Raw genomic sequence first — 20,275 nt, forward strand, 5'->3', positions numbered from 1 at the left:
GGGTTAGCAAGATATCCATTGCCCTGTACATCATCCTTGAATGTATCTACATACTGTTAAGCAGGCCCTGAGCACCTACAGATTGAAATATCTGTATAGCTACGTGAGCCAACTCTGAATTTTTGCTGTGTTGCCAAAAGAAAGAAAGAAAAAAGAAAAAATAACAATGAAAGGAAGGAAGAAAAAGAAAGAAAAAACCGAACACCCCACTTTTTTCAGTGAACTGAGAGGATTGTTGGAACCATGCTTCACAGTAACTTTGTGTTCTCCGGGTAGCAGATGTTTAATTTCAAAATTCTTATCACTCCGGAGCTGAGGAGGTGGCTCAGGCAGTAGCATGTCTGCCATACAAGCATGAGGACCTTAGATCAGATCACAAGGAACCATGTAACTCACGACCAACTCATAACTACAATTCTAGAAGAAAGACACTGTAGAGACTCAGAACTCTCTGGCTGCACATGTAGCCATTGTGTGAGTGAGCGACCCTGCCTCAAAGAAATAAGATGGAGAGCAATAGAGGAGATATCTTATTCTATCCCTGGTTCTCTTTCCCTCTCCCTCAACCCTCTCCCTCTCCCTCAACTCTCTCCCTCTTCGTCTCATTCTTCCCTTTCTCCTCCCCTTTCCCTCCTTCTCATTCTCTCTCCCTCTCCCTCTCCCCCTCTCCCTTTCCCCTCCCCCTCCCCCTCTCTCTCCCCCTCCCCATCCCCCTTCCCATTCCCCCCTCTCTCTCCCTCTCTCTCTCTCTCCCTCTCTCTCTCTCTCTCACACACACATACACACACACACATACATACAAATACACTATATACTACACACACATACACTATACACACTACACATAAACACACACACACACACACTGAAACAAATCATATTACTCAACTAATCTAAGTAGTAAATAGCCCAAGAACCTGGGCAGAGGACAGAGCCCTTCAGGTCAGACATCCTCTCCTTATAATTCATGAGTTAAAAAAAAGAGGAATATGTTTTTCTCCCTATGAGTGTCCTATATAAAGTCTCAGAGAGATTTGACTAGCTTGCTTAAGTCAAATGGAGCAGTCACTGACTACAGGAAATTAGGGTTAATGATGGGCGGAATCCTAACCAGCACTGTTTCACTATTTACAAATCCTAAATGCAACCAGCCTAAGTGCCCATCAGTGGACGAGTGGATAGAGGAAATGGGGAAGATTCACACTCAGAAGGGAAATGAGGAAGATTCACACTCATAAAAGAAATGGGGAGATTCACACTCATAAGGGAAATGGGGAAAATTCACACTCATAAGGGAAATGAGGAAGATTCACACTCATAAAGGAAATGAGGAAGATTCACACTCATAAGGGAAATGGAGAAGATTCACACTCATAAGGAAAATGGGGAACATTCACACTCATAAGGAAAATGGGGAACATTCACACTCATAAAAGAAATGGGGAAGATTCACAATCATGCGAATTTCTATAGATTAATTAATGGCCCAGTGCACATGGATCCTTCTTGTCACACAGAGTCTCACTAAGCAAGTCCAACAAGACAAAAACATGTCTATACCTTGATTAACAAGACACATACAAAGCAGAGGTAGTGTCACTAAAATGTGTCTGCAAATCTGTGTTTGAGGACGTGTATGAGGGTGCATTGCATACATGTATGTGTGCACGTGTGACTGTGGAGGTCAGAAGGCAACTTGATGCACTTTCACTGGTTGTTTGAAATAGTCTTGCTGGCCTAGAACCTCACCAAGTATGCTAGGCTAGTTTGTCCAGCAAGCTGCTTCGTTATCTGGCTAATGCTCACACCATCTGGCTTCTTAGGGAGGTTCTGTGGTTCCCAATTCAAGACCTCATGCTTTTAAGGCTATACCAACTGAGACACCTTCCCAGCCTCTGCTTCTAAATTTTGATAGTTCTTTCATCAAAAAGAATCCAACTTCCCTCTCTTTGAATGCTGACAGGGCTTGCCAGCTCACTTCTAACAAATGGGACTTGGTGACAATGGCTGTGTGTGATGCTTAGACTGGCCATAAAGAGGCTTGCAACTCCTTTCTTCTCTTCCTTAAATTGCTCGCTCTGGAAAATACAGCTGTCATGTCATGAGGACCCACTAGCACTATTATGGTAAAGCAATGAAGTTTTCTGCTGTTATAGTTTGGGGATTGAATATCTCTTAAATAATTCATATGTGAAAGAGAGACTCGGTCCACAGGAAGTAGCTGTTGGGAGGGTGCAGAACCTTTAGGACATTGGTTCTCAACCTGTGGGTCGTGACCCCTTTGGCAACTTTCTATCTCCAAAACTGTTTTCATTATGATCCATAACAGTAGTAAAATTAGAGTTCTGAAATAGCAATGAAAGTAATCTTGTGGTTGGGAATCGCCACAACACAAGGAACTGGATTAAAGGGACTCTTGCTTTAGGGCCTTATAGGAGGAGCTTAGGTTGCTGGGACACGCTCCCAATGGCGGCTTGAAGATCTTGGCCGGTCCAGCCTTCCCATTAGACTTCTCAGTTTATGAGGAGAACAGTTTTGTTCTGCTAGATATGCCTGCCATGGTTTCCATAAGGTAACCTCTTACTTTGATGCTAATTAAAAAAAAATTACAAAATCCCTAACAAGTTATTTCAAACTTAACAGCTCTAAGTAGCAGGAAATGCTTATAACTCCATGCAGTTCCTATAGCTGAGGAGCTCGGGATCAGTTTCCTTGGTTGCCTCCAGCTCAGAGTCACCCATGTTGAGATCACAGCTGGGCTTTTCTCATGGGAAACCTGGAGCAAGTAGTCTGGTTGCAAGACCGTTCAGGCGTCTCTCTGACAGGTGCACTCGATTTTTGTCATAACGAAATACCTGATAAGTTTTGCTAACAAAGAGAAGAGGTTTCTCATGGCTTTGCAGTTTCAGGGGCTTAGTAGGATTCACTGGTCTCCCAGCCTTCCCATTGCTGCATCTCCATCGTTGCTACAGCCCTGTGGCACTATTTCAACCTCTTCTATTTCATAACACACATGTCCCATTGTCCTCTCCACCCCACAGAAGACCCTCCACCCTGTCCCATTGTCCTCTCCACCCACTGAAGCCCCTCCCACTCTGTCTCATGTAGTCCTTTCACTTTTCTAAACTTCTACCTACACAAACTCCCAAATAAATAATCGGATATGAAAATTAGAACCTGATACCCACCCATGAGGAAGAACATGTGATATTTGACTTTCTGAGCCTGGAATACTTCAATTAATTTAATACTTTCCAGTTCCATTCATTTTCTAAAATTTTCATTTTTCCTTTATGGTTGAAAGAACCCCATTGTACATATATAGCATACTTTCATTTTCCACTCATCTGTTAATGGGCATCTAAGCCGATTCCACTTCCTTGATATTATGCACACAACAACAACAAACATGGATATGCAAGTATTTCTGCAGTAGGATATGGAGTCCTTTGGATGTTTGCCCAGGAGTGGTATAGCTGGGTCATGTGGTAGTTCTATTCTTGGTATTTTGGGTGTTTTTGAAGTTCCACATTGAGTCACATTATACTCCTATTAAGATGAACAAAGGTTCCTCTTTCCCACAGCCGTACCAAATATGCTATGACTTGTTTTCTTGAAGACAGCCATTCCAACTGGGGTGAGGTGAAGTCTCAAAGTAGTTTTAATGTGTGTTTCTGTCTAAGGATGGCACATACCTTTGAAAACAAACAATCATTGGACACTATGTTTCCTCTGAGAGCCATCTGTCCAGCCCGTTGGTCTGTTGGATAATTTTCTTTTGGGCCACTGTTCAATCGGCATGGAAATCTCTACACTCAACTTTGATCCTCTCTTCACATCAGCGTAACGTAGGTTCACACATGGACTGGAGTTCAAGCTTTAAATGGTGGCGCCCTTGACACCCAGTTGCTAAGGCCACCACAGTTGTCCTTCCATCCAAAACACATTTCGACTTGTGCTCTCCAGAATATTTGCTGTGCCTTCATTCTCTCTTCTAGACATTCACTGCTGAGCTGAGTACCAAGCCCTGGTCTACACAGTTGTGTCCAAGTCATGTGCTAAAACTGTTGGGAAATGTGGATGGACATTTCTCTAGAGGAAAGGGAGCACACAGCATATCCTCAGATGCTCACGGGCTTTCTGGCATACTTTTCAAGTGGGCCCTGTGTCTTTGATGCAGCCTTCTAAATCAATGCTAACTTGATCAGTGGTCAGACACAGTGACTCCCGGGATATGCTTGGCCCAGGGAGAGGCACTATTAGAAGGTTAGCCTTGTTGGAATAGATGTATCACTGTGGGCATGGGCTTAAGACCCTCGTCCTAGCTGCCTAGAAGTTAATATTCTGCTAGCAGCCTTCAGATGAAGATGTAGAACTCTCAGCTCCTCCTGTACCATGCCTGCCTAGACGCTGCCATGTTCCAGCTTTGATGTTAATGGACTGAACCTCTGAATCTGTAAGCCAGCCCCAATTAAATGCTGCCTTGATTATGGTGTCTGTTCACAACAGTAAAACACTGACTAGGACACTCCCCCACTCCTACTACCATCTGCTTCCACAGAAAATTTCTACTGCTCTGTTGTACCCACCACCAATACCAACATATACAGTGTCCTGAATTGACCAGCTCCATTCCTCATTCCCCCCAAAACCCTTTATTCTTATGTCCCTGATACCTGCTTCAACTTACCACAATCTGTGTGGACTGTAGTACAAACATTCTTATAAATTATTTTGATTAAACAGTAAAAATTTCATTTTAAGAGGAGAACTATAAATTATTTTGCTATATCAATTATCATAAACATACACACATAGTTTTGTTTTTAATCTACCCATATACTTAGAAAATTTGGATTCAGAAAGCAAAGCTGGAGGTTGGAGTGTTGGACTCAGGATAAGTTTTATGAGGAAGCCCTGTCTGCTCAAATGTAACTCTGTCACTTTATAACAGTGGTTCTCAACCTGTGGGTCATGATCCCTTTGGATTCACATGGGTCACCTAACACTATCTGTATATCCAATCCTTACACTATGAGTCATAGGAATAGCAAAATTACAGTTGCAAAATAGCAATGAAACTAATTTTATGGTGGGGTTACCACCACATGAGGAAGTGTATTAAAGGGTTGCAACATTAGGAAGGTTGAGAACCAGTGCTGTAGAGCTTTGAGGTTCTAGGTAGGATGATTAAAGTCTGCCTGCATTATCTTCATTGAAGATGGAGACAGTTACAGATTTAGACCCTGGCAACCAAATGAGCCAAGGCAGGTCCCTAGAATATAGAATATGGAATATGGAATATGGAATATGGAATATGGAATATAGAATATAGAATATAGAATATAGAGTATAGAGTATAGAATACAGAATACAGAAGAATATAGACTATAGAAGAATATAGAAGAATATAGAATATAGAAGTATCTATGGGCCATCAGTAGGGATTCTATGGTCATTTGCATATAATGGATGTCTTTATCTTCTCTGTCCTATTTGTGTGTCAGCAACAACCATGATTTTTTAGTATCCTCCTATCTTGTGCTAATTCACAAATATGCTCATAACTGTATTCAGCAGCTCCCCAGGCAAGACAAGCTGTTGTAATTAGAACCAATAGAATTACAAGCTGTTGCTATTCTCTGTGAGTTTCTACATTAACCTATGACAGTAAATAATAACTTTTAGGGAACTGGAAAGACTGTTCAGTGGCTACAAGTGTAAACTGCTCTCATAGAAGACCCAACTTTACTTCCCAATACCTATGCCAGTTGCCCTACAACTGCCTGTAACTCCAATTCCAGGGGGATCTCACCCCTTTAACCTCCACAGGAATTTGCACTCATTTGCACTGACCGAGAGAGAGAGAGAGAGAGAGAGAGAGAGAGAGAGAGAGAGAGAGAGAGATATTGAGAGAGAGACCAAATAAATCTCTAGTCTTTAATGTGTTGTGAAGCTAAAGGTTGTGTGGTGGAATTTTAAAACAATGGCAGCTCTGAAATTTCCGGTGAAGAGCCTGAAAACACGCAGAGTTTCTCTAGGTCCTGGACAGCTCTACTCATAGGTGACGCATGCAGACGAAATGCGGAGGCAACCGAACATTTGCGGGGCTGTGTACTTCTGCGATCATAACTTTAGGGGAGATTAATGGTCGCGTCAGCCTCAGAGCAGGTTGTCGCCACATTAGCACCACTGGCTTTAGAATGAGCTCTTGCGTTGCTCCACCACATCTGCAAGAAATCGAATACAAACTGCAGCTGAATTTGTAGTTCAAGGTAGCAGTTACCAGCTGTGCATTGTTTTGTCTTGTTTAAAAGAGCGCTAACTTGCATGCCAGCTACTGTAGCCTCCAGATTCTATTCATTAGGGATGGAAAAGCTAAGCATACAGCTTGTCCCCTGGCAACCCATGCCAGTTTACTTCCAAAACCCTGCTCTGAGTCTCCGCAGACCTGTTAAAGAGACTCCAAGGTAATACCGAGGCTCTTCCGGGAAGTTGCTTTTGAAGGTGCGGTCCACTAGTGATTTTCACAATAATCACCCGGGAAACAAACTTATTTAAAATAAAATTTAGTTTTCTACCCCTTTCATTGATCATATGAAATCAAAATCTCTGAGGATGAACCAGGTATCAGCACTTTATCATGTGTATTCTTACGCAGGGCCAATGGTCATCTGGAGCCTACTCTAAAAGGAATCGTTTCTCAGAAAGCCAATTTGGATTTTCCTCATCTAGAAACTGTCACTGCCTTTCCTCATTTTCTCCCATTTCTGTTATTCAAGGTTCAGTAAACTCTCATCTGCTTTATTGCTCTCCCCAACAATTAAAACTCTTGCTGCTGAGTTTCACTCTCTGGTAAAGCCCAGATATAAACTGTCTCAGCTCTTTATGAACAGTGCCCTCCCGGGAGTCTAACTCTGTCCCCACTTCATTATGAGAGAGACTGCTTCTCTCCTTAGAAAACACAAAGCTCCCAGAGCATGCGCAAGGGCTAAATAGCGTTACCATGGTATCGTGCTCCTCCGTGGCTTCCCTTGATAACAGATTTATTTAGTTGTAAACATCATTCTTGGCTAAGTTCCTCGTTTGTGTGACTCTTTGTAGTCTAGCCAGTGGAGAATCTATGTGAGCACTCTTTGAGTACACTTGACGTATAGACACTGATGCTGATACTGGTTTGAAAGGATTCATCTCTCCAGCCCGTTCATCACCTGGTGGCCCTGGTGTTTAAATATGCATGGAATGAACGATCAAGTGAATACCAGCGCTCTGTTACCCAACCACAACTTGCTAAGGACCCAGGCACAAAGTCCCATGGACTCTAACATAATGCTTAACAAACCCTTATGATTTTGATGTCTTTAACTGTTTACATCTTCCTTTTTGAAAATTCTTTTCTTATCTTCTCCCTTACTCTCACTTCTTTATTCTTTTCCTATCTTTTCCATTTCTGTGATCCTCTAAGAATAGTTTTTTCCCTGGGAACTGATGGCTGACCCTCTTGGGGTTCATGGATACACTTCAACCTGTTCTTCTTCTTTTAGTTCACTGATGAAAGTAAACCTTCTTCAAAACCTCTGCTGCTCCAAAGCCCTTTCTTATCTTGACTTTTTAACCAAATTTTCTTTTTGTTCTGACTGCTGCCCAGTGATCTACCTTTATTTAATACCCATAAACAAGTCAAAGGAGAATTAACCCACAAGTTAAACATTCTGGGATCTGGCACACTGATTAACTTACTGCGTCTCAGGCAAAGACCAGAGATATCATAGACAGAGTTTGGGCCGTGTCTGTGTTTTCTAGTACGTTTTGGTATCATTAAATAACTAAGGATGCCATTTTTCTTAGGTGTAGTAATTAGCTTTCAAGAAAGTGTTTTGTGCAGCTAGAGATTGACATCACTAATCTGAAGAAATCCTTCATTTCACGCAAAAATCAAAAAGATCCTTATTGGATTTGATTTACTCTAGTACAATAGAAAAGGCTGTGTACAGCTCTTGACTGTGTACAGCCCTTAAAGAAGAAGGTTGCCTTTACATAGACAAGACAGGGAGGGTTAAAGAGAACATGAAATAGATCAGAGAAGGCCCTGAGATAAATCAGAGAGAGAAAGAGAAAGATGAGTGCTGGTACAAGAATTGGTTTTCAACCTCTCCATGGTTGTCAGCCCTACTTCCTCCCATCTTGGGACCATTATTTGGGTTATTTTTGCTTATTTCTGCTGGTCCCTGGGTCTCAAATAGGCTGACTAACTCTGTGAAACAACAGATAAATAATTTGGTAGCAAAACCTATTCAGATACATTATTATAAGTTAGCTATGGAGGACCACGAGACTCAAGATGAAGTTGGTACTTTATACAGGGTGCTCCCAAAACCCATCTCCACCCAACCTAAAAGAGGGGACTTCCGCCCCTAGATCAAGCAGAGAGGGGCCACCCAGAACCCCCTCTGACTGATGATCTGAATTCTTGCTGAGGCTGTGAGGCTAAGCACTGCAAGGGAATATAAATAAAAGTTAAAAATATCTCTCTGGGTTCCCTGAGGGACAAGCCTGACTGAATAGGGGTTGATGTCAAAAGTATCCCCTCTCCAGGAAAAAGACATCAGGATGGGTATGGCCCTCATGCCTCACTGGACAACGACAGGGGGACCATTACAGGAGCCATTACAAGGTCCCCTTCAATTACTGGAGGTCAGGCCTCTATCCCCGCCTTCGCAAGATTAGAATCGCCACAGCCCTTCTATACTTAGAGAAGGGAGGAGATGTCAGGGACATCCCTGCTTACACACTGAAGGCCTAAAATCAGCCATAGGCCTAAAATCAGCAATAGGCCTGTCATACATGTATACTAACACCAAGTCTTGGGTCTCTGTGGAAAAACATTAAAACAGATAGCTATAAGCTATTGTAAACAGGGAGCTTTCATGGAAATTTACCAGCCTGAGTAGTCATAGACCTCGCAAATAGATAGCCTTGGCAGATAATACCAACTTAGATAAGGACAAGTGAATCATAGGCAGAGTCATAGTGATCTGTCCCCTGAACCTTCACCTAGCCGATACCCTGTTCTGAAAGATATCTGTATTCCCCCTGAACACCCACACTCCAGTGTCATCCCCTTCTCCACGTCCTGCCTTTCTGTGCTTATAACCCCTGTGTGAATGAATTACGATTTAAAAAAAATAAATTATTAAAAAAAAAGAAAGTGTTTTGTGTCAATTGGGACTTTACTAGGATGTGCCTAAGGTCTGCCCAAGACTTTTCTAGATTGCACCTGCTAATCAGTATAAGTTTTCATTGCCAATGTATACAGTTTGGCCACTAGATAATCTAGTCACCCACTTGTGACTCTTATGTCTTAGATAAAGCAAGACCTATCTCCTCCCACCCTTTCTTCTCACCCTCCCTCACCCCTTCTTCCCACATCTTCCTAGCCATCTAACTCTCTCATTTGAAACAACCGAGGAGCTAAATAATGACCGCTTCCAAATTACCCTAGGTCTTGGCCTCTTAGGACTGGAGATCTGATATATCAACCACCAACCATATATGTATGATGTATGGTGACTCAAACCATAGCCATATCCCCACAGGAAAATGCCCAGTTATCTTTTGCCTTATAACAATTCATTAACATGTACTTCTACAACTAATTAACTGTGACTTTTTTAAAAGTTAAAGCATAAATCCACAACTATTTATTGAGCACTTACTATGTGGAAGGTAGGCACTATCCTAACTACTGAGGTTGTAATTGTTAACAAAAGATTTATGCCTTCAGAGAAATAAAAGGTAAAATAAGCAATTTACAAGAGAAATAAAGAACCCTATATCTTCTAAGGAACATGAAATATGGAGACAGGGTAGAACATATGTTATTTGGGGTGTGGGTGAAGTCAGTAACCCAAGAGTTTGCAATATAGCACTCAATGAAAATAGGCATTTATTTTGTTGTTGTTCCCAAGGTAAAGGTAGTTCCACTGACAAAAGCCTCCAAGGACCAAAGTTCTTTCAACCCCTTGTTCATTCTACAGGACGGCATCCTCATACATAGGTCAAAGCAATACATCGGCACCTGTGCCTGCATTTTAGCCAGAGAGAATGAAGTCTTGGACAAGTGGCCCTCTCTTAAGGAGGCCTGCAAGCACATCTGAACCACCAACCAAAGAGTACACACGGGCTGGACCTCGGCCTTCCCGCTCATATGTAGCAGATGTGCAGCTAGACTTTCAGGTGGGTTTGAACAACTGGAACAGGAGCTGTTGCCTGTATGTGGGATATGGGCGACTAGCTGGGCTGCCTTGTCTGGCCTTGGTGAGAGAGGAAGTCCCTAGCCTCGCAGAGACTTGAAGTGCCAGGGTGGGGAAGACACCCAAGGGGGCTCCCCTCTGTTCAGAGGAGAAGGGGGATGGGGGAGGATTGTGGGCGGGGGCGACCAGGAAGGGAGTAGTGAGAGAGATGTAAAGTGAATAAGTAAAAAGGAAAAGAAAAGGAATGAAAAGAAGAGAAAAGAAAAGATCTGAGAGCAGTGAGCTTATGTTCCCCTCCCTTCCCATCCTCCCACACTTACTCACATCGCTACAGAGAATTACAAAGCCATCTCAGAAACACAATCTATTTGAGTGACACTTAGCTAGAAGTTGGGGGGTTCTATTATTTTAGCAGTAAAAGAGGAAAAGATACAAGTTGTGTATCACGATTATCCTATTACACTGTGGGATAGAGAAGCGAAGGCTTTTCCAATCAGTTTTGTGCAGAGACAGTTTTACTTAGAAAAGACTTTGGGGGATCTAGCTGACAGACACGAAGGAGGCAGTCATGTGACAAATATGAGTGTTAAAAACCAGTGGCTGCACCTGCTGACCCAGAGAAACTCTTTACCTTCATTGTAGAGTTTGGCCACCAGATTATCTAGCCATGCTACCTGTGACCCTTAAGTCTTGGATACTTATAGTACTTTTAAGTTAGGTAAGTTAAGATGAATAGATATGTATGTGGCCCAAGTTAATTTTTAATTCATTTTTAGTTTAGATTTTAGTCATTATATATAATATGTGCTTATTTAAGACAATCTCACAAACAGAACACATCTTGAGATACCTATGCAAATGTATGTCATATAAGTAATTTTTTAATTGGTGAGTTTTTAAATTCTGTTCTTATATTGTATCCAGATGCTAGTATATCTGATACACAGTTACACTAAAGCGCTTACAGAGGTACTTGGTAGAAACTAAATTCTAAAAGCTTAGCATTTCTGTTTGTTTGTTCAGTGACCTGGAATTTTCAATTAGCAATTCCCACCTTCTCCATACCATTTTCCATGTGCTCCATAAGCTAAGCCACTGAGTAGCCCCATGCAGAGGAGGAGAGCGTGTGGAGAGGAAAGTTCTTTTCTAAAGTAAACCGAGAGGCTTTCTAAGTTGTAGGCTCATTCATTATTCAGATGGATTGTATACAAGCTGAGAAGGGTTTTGACATTGATTATGAGGGGAGAAAACGCTAGCTGGAAAAGTATCTCGCCCTCATTCCGTTTTGGGAACTAGCCATGGATCTGATAAACATAGGCGTAATTAAAACCATAAGAAACACCACTTGAGACAGAACTGTAGTCCATTATGCAAGCTGAAGCAAGAGTAAGAGTCGAGGCAACAGGTTACAGTGCCCAATAAGGAGCTCTTGCCTCAGAGCCTTAACCTCTCCTACTAAAGAAAGAGACTGTGAGCCAAGTTGTTTTGTCATCTCCAGAGTCTCCTCTCTCGGGCCTCCTCCATTGGCCTCTGTGATCCAGAATGCCCATTAATTAAAACATGATGGCAGGGAACATGGACTTCATGGTAATGTCACAGGCACTGGAGAGTAATGACCTTAAATAGTTTGTCTCAGCGTGATTTTACATGTTTGACAAAACTCTGGGCTTGTGAAGACAGGAGCTTCCTCCTCCTTCAGTGAAAAGTTCATCTGTTACCATTTCTGATGGATGGAGGTTTGCTTCTGACCAGTCAAGCTTATACTGTGGTGCATCTGGTTCTCTGTTTTTACTTCTGTGAGCTCCACAGGTAATGAATCTCATTAAATAGTATATTGGTTGTCAATTTCCGCTAGCAATAGCTTTCATTTCTAAGGGATGTGTGTGTGTGTGTGTGTGTGTGTACATACCATGAGAAGATAGCAATAAATAGGTTCTAAAAACATTCAAATCCCCATTTCCCAACTGTCCTTCACCTTCTTCACGTGGGCTTGAGTAGTGGGTGGTGTCCTGTGTGTAAGACAGACCTATTGTCTTTCAGGGCCTTTCTTGCACATCTCAGAGACACTCATTCACCTCTGACATAGTATTTTTTAGGACTCCAGCTACACGGTATTTCTCTCCTACCCTCTCCCACTCACCTCTCAAATCCTTGAGCCATAAAGCTTGAAGTAGAAAGTATATGAAGGAAAAGGACACGTGCTGAAGCTCGGTGCTTGGAGAGTTCAAGAGATGCTTTGCCTGGAGGACAAAGAAGTTCCACAGTATCCAGCTCCAGCACAAAAGCCCAGACCTGCCTTTTGACCTAATGAGACCAAAGAAGCTCTCCCACTGCTACTTTCCTAGGTTGACAATGTCTTGAAAAAATAACTAATTGGATATTAAGTGCAATCCTGTTCCGATTTTAAGAGGAGGCGAGTGGTTCTCAGAGAGTTCCAGGGACTTGCCCCATGTCACAAAGTCTGCCAAGGGCAATGCAGTAAGTAGAACCAGAGTCCCACGCCCTCTTCACTCTAGAGCAATGCTGTTTGGTAGAAATGATGTGTTTCCATCTGGAAGACAGTGTTCATCCACAGAGCTGCAGTGTATGATGCTGCCATGGAAGAGCACGGCGATACAGTCTTCTCTAACTCTTCCCTGGTCCTACAGACCAGGACTCTAAAGCTATCAATTAGCTTTGACAGAATCGATGTTGCCAACGAGTATCCTCCATCACGCCCACAGCTTCCAACAGGCAGAGCCTTCAGTTAGATGTAAATGCTGCAACTTAATATCTCAGCTAAAAGTGACCATCTGTTCACATTCACTCTCCCATCATTCCCAAGCAGATTCATTTAACAGTCTCCACTTGTAGGGAGGACGGGGATTTAAAGTTTTCACTTTCTGCTTCAGAGCTGTCAGTTAAACCTACAGTTACCTCCAACCTGGTTCAAGTCTTACTGGAAACAGAAACCCACATTTTTAAGATGGTTCCAAAACTACACTCCTGCATGGTTTTTGGTTTTTTAGTTTTTTGTTATTGTTGTTGTTGTTGTTTTGGGGTTTATTTTGTTTGTTTTGGTTTTTTAAAGAAGAACTGAAGAGCAAGCCACTGGGGTGGACAACAGGACAGGCTGCCTTTACAGTTATTTCTCTGTTTTTCTTTTTCTCTGTTTGTCCTCTTTGTTTGATTTTTAACCACACTGTCTTGAAAGAAAACTTTGGAGGCAAAATTTGGAGCTGTCATGTGTGCTGCACCTTATCAATAATCACTTTAGGGTTTCAGCCAAGGTGCCAGCCGGCTCCACTGACCTCCCAATGTCAAGTGTGCCTCTCAGAGAACTATTCTGGATCTTTGTCATTTAAGCCACTATACACAGCAGTGCTTTCTTCCTGTCTCAGTCCTGTACAGACTCATCCACATGTCTTATAGAGACATTCAGTGTCTCTATAAGGTGTCTCCTATAGCCCAAATCTCAATAGATTTCAGCCTGGCAGAAGAAAAGCTGACAGCTACACTATTTATGAGCAGCATTTTGTTACTTTGATTGTTTAACTATTACTCACCCACAGGAAAAATATACCACAGGAAAAATATCCCTATCAGGAAAAAAAATACTTTGTCTCAGGACTTGTGAGAACTGAACCACCTCTGGCCATCTGTATGGTTTCCTTTCTTTTCACTTCTATGAGCTCTGCTGACTGGAATATATCCAGTGTCTAGTATGTGCCCTGTTTTGAGGAGCTCAGGGGCAGACAATTAAGATTCCCAGTGGTCAGCAGTCACATACAAATTACTTTGAAACAGCCTTACTATATTTATTTAGGAAGTAAACATTATCTCTTACTACATTCTTTCTAAGCTAACATTTGAAACAATTACAGTCAGGGTCCAGAGAATCAAGTTCACTGTCTTCATAGAGCTTCCAATCAAGACCTTGGCAGTAATGAGATAGGTGTCAAATCCTTAATTAGTCGGAGTGGTATTTAAAACCTTAAAACAATACAGTCAATGTTTTTTGAGAATTATTTTTGAGGAAGTAATATCTCTCTGATGAACCTTTTGTTTTTTGCTTATATGAGTATTTAAGTTGTGTTTCCATTTCCTCTTAATCATAAACTCAAATTATTCTGTAAAATAAAAAGAAAGATACATTCCCAATTCTTCTTGCAAAGCCAGTATTATCCTGTTACCAAAGCTAGATAAATACTGAGCCATAAACTAAAGAAAAGTCTAGGCAATCTCTGGTGAACATAGAAACAAATTTTTTTAAATCAAATACGTACAAACTGAATTTGAGAACACAGCAAAAAAAAAAAATCATCCACCATGACCAAATCAGCTTCATCCCAGAGATGCAGGAGTGGTCCAAAGTACATAAGTCAGTAAATGTAATCCACCACATAAATAGATGACAGGACTATGTGTGACCTACACAGGAACTGTGTGACCCTCCCATAAGAAAAGCCCTTGACAAGACTGGACAATACATTTATGTATTTCCAAACTAACAATGTCAAGTGTTGGTGCAGATCCAGAGAAAAGTACTGTTTTCCAGTTTGGAAAGTAAGGTGATAGCCTCTTTAAAAGTGCAATATATATGTGCCATATGACCTAGCTGGTCCTATTCTGGGCTTTTACAAAAGGCAATTGAAAACAGGGTCAAAGTAAGACTGTACACAAGTGCCCATGGCTTTATCTGTAGTAGCCACAAACTGCAAACAACTAAATGTCTTTCATGAGGTAAATGTTTGGAAATCTTATGAAATGCTCATATAATGCAAAAGTTCTCAGCAATGACCAGGTATGGTGCCTCATGTCTATAATTCTAGCACTTGGGAGGCTGCTGAGGCAAGAAAATGAGTTTGAATGCAACCAAGGGTGCACAGTGTTTCCTAGGCTAACCTTGGCTACAAGCATGAATCTTCTTTTGAGATTCCATCTTACATCCATCTGAATGGCTAAGATAAAAACTCAAGTAATAGCACATGTTGTCAAAGATGTGGAGCAAGAGGAATGCCCTCCATTGATGCTGTGGGTACAAACTTGTACAACCACTCTGAAAATCAGTGTGACAGTTTCTCAGAAAACTGGGAATAGTTCAACCTAAAGACCCAGCTATACTACTTATGGGCAAATGCCCAAAAGATGTCCCACTATACCATATGGGCACTTGCTTTACTGTGTTTATAGCAGCTTTATTTATAACAGCCAGAAACTGGAAAACAAACTAGGTGTCCCTCAACTGAAGAATGGATAAAGAAAATGTGGTATATCTACACAATGGAATAATATCCAGCAATTAAAAACAAAGATATTATGAAATTTGTAGGCAAATGGATGGAACTTAAAAATATCATCCTGAGTGAGGTAACCCAGACCCAGAAAGACAGTGGTATTATACTCACTCATAAGTGGACGTTAGCCACAAAGCCTAAGAGAACCATGCTACAATCCGCAGACCCAGAGAAGCTGGGTAATGAGGGGGACCCAAGGGAAGATGCATGAATCTCATTCAGAAGTGGAAACAAAATAGTCACTGGAGGTGGATGGAGAGAGGGAAGTGAGAGGGGGTGAGAAGGAAAATAGGGATGGTAGCAATCAAATGTGGGGAGAGGGAGGTGAGAGAGTTCTAGCAACTATCCAATGGCAAGATACAACCCTGAATTTAGGGAGTTTCTCAGTATCTAGGGTGAGGTCAACAGACCACACTGGAGCTTATTAAAAAAAAAAAAAAGCCTTAACTCCCTTTACAACTACTGAATCAGAATCTTCATTTCTATATACATAAAAGTTTGAGAGGATCTTGTCTGTAAGCCTACAAACTTCCCTTCCTTCCAGGTAAATTGTGGAGTTTTTTTTTAATTAGACTATAACCACCCATGTTCCACAGATCCTGATTCTATACAATAGGGATGGACGTAGCAATCCACATTTAAAATGTCTCTCTAGGAAACCATTGGGTAGCTAAGTTTAGGACCCATTGATCAGAGTATCCAATAAGACACCAGAGTTTTCATTAGTAATTGAATGAAGAATCCAACTGAAGGCAGCTTGAAACACTCAAGAAGGCCACTATATTTACATCCTAGTTCAAGCAATTTATCTGTTTTTAAACCACAAAAAAAATACTTAAGATCTAATTTCCATAATAGGAAAATATGTTAACTGAGGAATTTTGAACAAAATGAAGCACATAATTTTCCCAAAGAAGGAGTTCCAGGTCCTGAGTCAAACTCATATTTGTATAAATGTACCCAGACACAGACACAAACATCAGCTGAGGCCAAGAAGATAGCCATACGTCACTTCCAAGTACATGGACAGTACTATGATCAAAATTATTCAGCCTTTACTGATTGCATCTGTCACTTTCCTGTTCCCAGCCTCATGTCTCTAGGCTTAGACAGTCTATGATTTCTTAGGTCCCTTCCTGATAAAACATGGATGGTGACAGACATGCTGCTGTGTTTACTTCTCTACAGACTCTTCTTTGGGACCATAAAGCTGTAGTTAAGCATCTAATGCAGTGTTCTCAAGTTCCCTACAACCATTTATACAGTTCTTCATGTTGCAATGACCCCTAACCATAAAATTACTCCTGTTGTTACTTCATAACTGTAATTTTGCTACTGTTATGATACATAATATAAATCTCTGTGTTTTCAGATAGTCTTAGGCAACCTCTGTAAAAGGGTCATTTGACCCCTGAAGGGGTCACACTCCATGGTTGAAAACCACTGATCTAATGGATCTCTACTGAAATAATGTTGAGGCACTGAGTTTTGGTGATTCGAATGACACTAAAACGTTTCAACTGTGATGAGAAAGATATAGTATCAATTTATGAACAAAAACTCAATGTCAAAACCCAGTTCACATTCAAACTCTGACATAGAAGGTGCCAAGAGAAGTAAAATAAGACAGAAAGTGAGTAAATGATGCAGAAGAGCTGGCCTTTTTCTATTAATGGTTCGTATACTAGAAACAATCCTCCGTGCTACAGTGTTGAGAGGGGGGACTTAATAAGGGTTGGTCAGATAACAAGAGCTTTGCTCTCATGAATGGATTATTGCTATCATGGGAGTTGGCTACTTATCAATATCAATAAACAAAAATTAGGTTAATGAAGAAGTGAGTTTGTCCTTTTCTTGCTTGCTTACTCTCTTACCTTGTGGTGATGGGAGAAATAAGAAGACCTTCTCAAGTGTAGCTATCTTTGTCACAAACCTCTGGCTGGGTGGTCTTTCTCTCTATCTTGATAGATAACTGTAGTAGTCAAAGGGAAGCTCCTGTAATATCAGCAGTCCTGAGCTCCAAAGACCCACAAGCTATGGTTCCAAATACAGAGGTTTGTGACTCCAAGTGTGGCAAGTGTTGAAGGCACGGGATGTCTGATGTGAGTTTAGATCATGGGTTGCAGCTCTTGCGCTTTGGGCATTGGGACCTTCTACTTTTTACCCTTGGAAGGTCTGTTAGATTCCTCTGACGACTGGTGTTCACAGTCCCCATAGTTCCTGCTCTCATTCTTCTCTTCACAGCTTTCATACGACATCCCTTTAGCCACCCCTCCTTGTCACTTGTTCCCACTGTCCTTTATAGTTTTTGCCTCTTGTAGATTCTGCCCTCAGTTACTCTGGAATTCTTCAGTTGTCTCCCAGAGTTCCTTGCATCTCTTAGCCTTTGGGCTCCTAAATTCAGTGGCTCTCTGGAGTCCCCAGAACCTCAGGGTGGTCACATGTAGTTACCGTAGCTGGGAAAACCTAGAGTATTATCTACCCATTGTGCAACTCATAAGTCTGCTTTTCATGTGGTAAAGACCACAGGTAGACAAAGAAATCATTTGGGGAAATCTTGTATTGGGCCCTAATGTTGCTAAAGCAGGTGTAGTGTCCAGGAGAGAAATGTCCTAGGATAACCTAGCAAGACTTAAAACAGCCTGCTTACATAGCATGGGCTTCAGTTCTGCCCCCACAGGAATCACCTGAGAAGTAATCACAAACCTTGCATAAGGACCTGTCCCAAGCCTAACATAAACACAGTCCATGTTCTGTCCATTCATCACAAATATTTTGCTGAATCACTGGAGAAGTACTCCTCAGTACCCAACACCTTAATCAAGACTATTGTTACCAATCCAGAATGAGTGTGTGTGTGTGTGTGTGTGTGTGTGTGTGTGTGTGTGTGTGTAAGAAGAAAGCTGGAGGGAGAGGAAGGGAAGGATGGAGAGAGAGTAGAGTTCTTCTCCAGGCTTTAGTACCTAAAGTAAGGGCTCCAAAGCAGAAGTGTGCAGCTTCGGCATCACTTTCCTAGTGGTCCTTGAAGCTAGAATGTAGCTTCATAAGAACAACTGTGAAATATTCAAACTAGTCAGACCATGATGACAGAACCTGTTGCCAAGAAAGGGATGATTTCAATGATAGCTTCTTGCTCAAAGGTAGCAAGAAACAAAAGAAGGGCTGATACCTATCAATTGAAAGGTAATTGGTCTCAATCCCAACAGCTTAGTGTGCTTTATGTAAACTAAAGTAGGCATTGAAGGATGTATACTATTAATATTAGTTGTGTTTTCCTAACCTCTAGTCAAATAGTTTTAGGGAAAACCCAGGCCCCTTGACCTATCTCACTTTGGTATTGAATTTCCCAGACTTCTAGAATGATAATAAACCTCCATTCTATACCACTTGGCTTCACGTGCTCTATTATAGTAATACAAAGCAGATGAAGACATCTTTAGAACCAGGCATGGCAATATACCCATACTGCTGCTGACCAAAGTTGATCCCATTAAATAAATATTAAAGGTTGTAACTCTCTTGGGGACAGTTTCCATTCTTTACTCTTTCACAAAATATCACCATTTCCAATGCTCACTCTTTAAATATTTCATAATGAAATGCAAGGATGACTACCATCCTAGTAGCAAGAGTCTAGATTCAACCCTTGCTGATGTGTTGGCTTACTTGACCTATTATCTACATTTGTGAACTGTTTCCAAGGTTGGAGACGCCATGACACTTGATCACAACTGAGAATATTACAGTGTCCTGGGCTCTTCCTCCCGCTCTTGTGTTTCCATGCTCTGCCATATCTTCCATCATGTGCTGCTTCACTTCAAACCCCAAGCTAAAAGGACCAATCAGTCATGGATTGGAACCGTCAACATTGTAAACCAAAACAAAATCTTCTTTCTGCAAAGTAATTATCATAGATATTTGTGGAGAGCCTTTGAGGCTGCTTGGCAGGACTCCGACATTGGCCAAGGACAAGGAAATGGGCTTTAGACAGGAATATGACTTTGGGCCATGACAAGGAAGTAAGTTCAGGCAGGAATCTAATTTTAGGCTAAAACAGAGGAGTTATTTCAGCCAGGAATCCAAGTCTTAGGCTAGAACAAAGAAGTAGGCCTCAGCCTTGAATATGGACTGTGGGCTAGGTCAGGGAAGTAGGCTCAGATATTTTTGTCATCCAGATGAGCCCTTAGAAACATCAAGAGTGAGTACGGGGTGATCATGGGACTCTGTATGTTCCTTGTTTGTTCCTTGTTTGTTCCTTGACTGTTTGTTTCTATTGTATTGTTGGTTCCTCAACCTAGAACTGACCTAAATATTTGCATATAATTAAAAGGGCTTAAAAGAAAAGTTGAATTAAACAAACCTGCCTTCAGCCTCAGAACTGGCTGGGGTCATGCTGCAGTTTCGTATAATCATCTCTTTTCTTTTAATCCTCACTCCTGCGCTGGAGAACCTGTTGACTGACTGAGCAGGCTTGGTCAGATATTTATTATAATGATAGAAAGAGATCTAAAACAGTTTCTAAGAAAAGTTTTGTATGGTTTTTGTGAATATATATTTTCACTACTATTGGTTAAATATCTTAAAGAGGAATTACTGGGTCATAAGGTAGACATATAAGAAACTTCAGACATTTACAAGGCTAACTGGCCTTTCCCGTCCCACCGAGGATCCCGAGTGCTGTGCTCACTCCTGTGAGGACCCCGAGTGCTGTGCTCTCTCCTGTGAGGATCCCGAGTGCTGTGCTCT

The sequence above is a fragment of the Grammomys surdaster genome, unplaced genomic scaffold (assembly GCF_004785775.1).
Source record: "Grammomys surdaster isolate TR1022 unplaced genomic scaffold, NIH_TR_1.0 149, whole genome shotgun sequence".
Lineage (NCBI taxonomy): Eukaryota > Metazoa > Chordata > Mammalia > Rodentia > Muridae > Grammomys > Grammomys surdaster.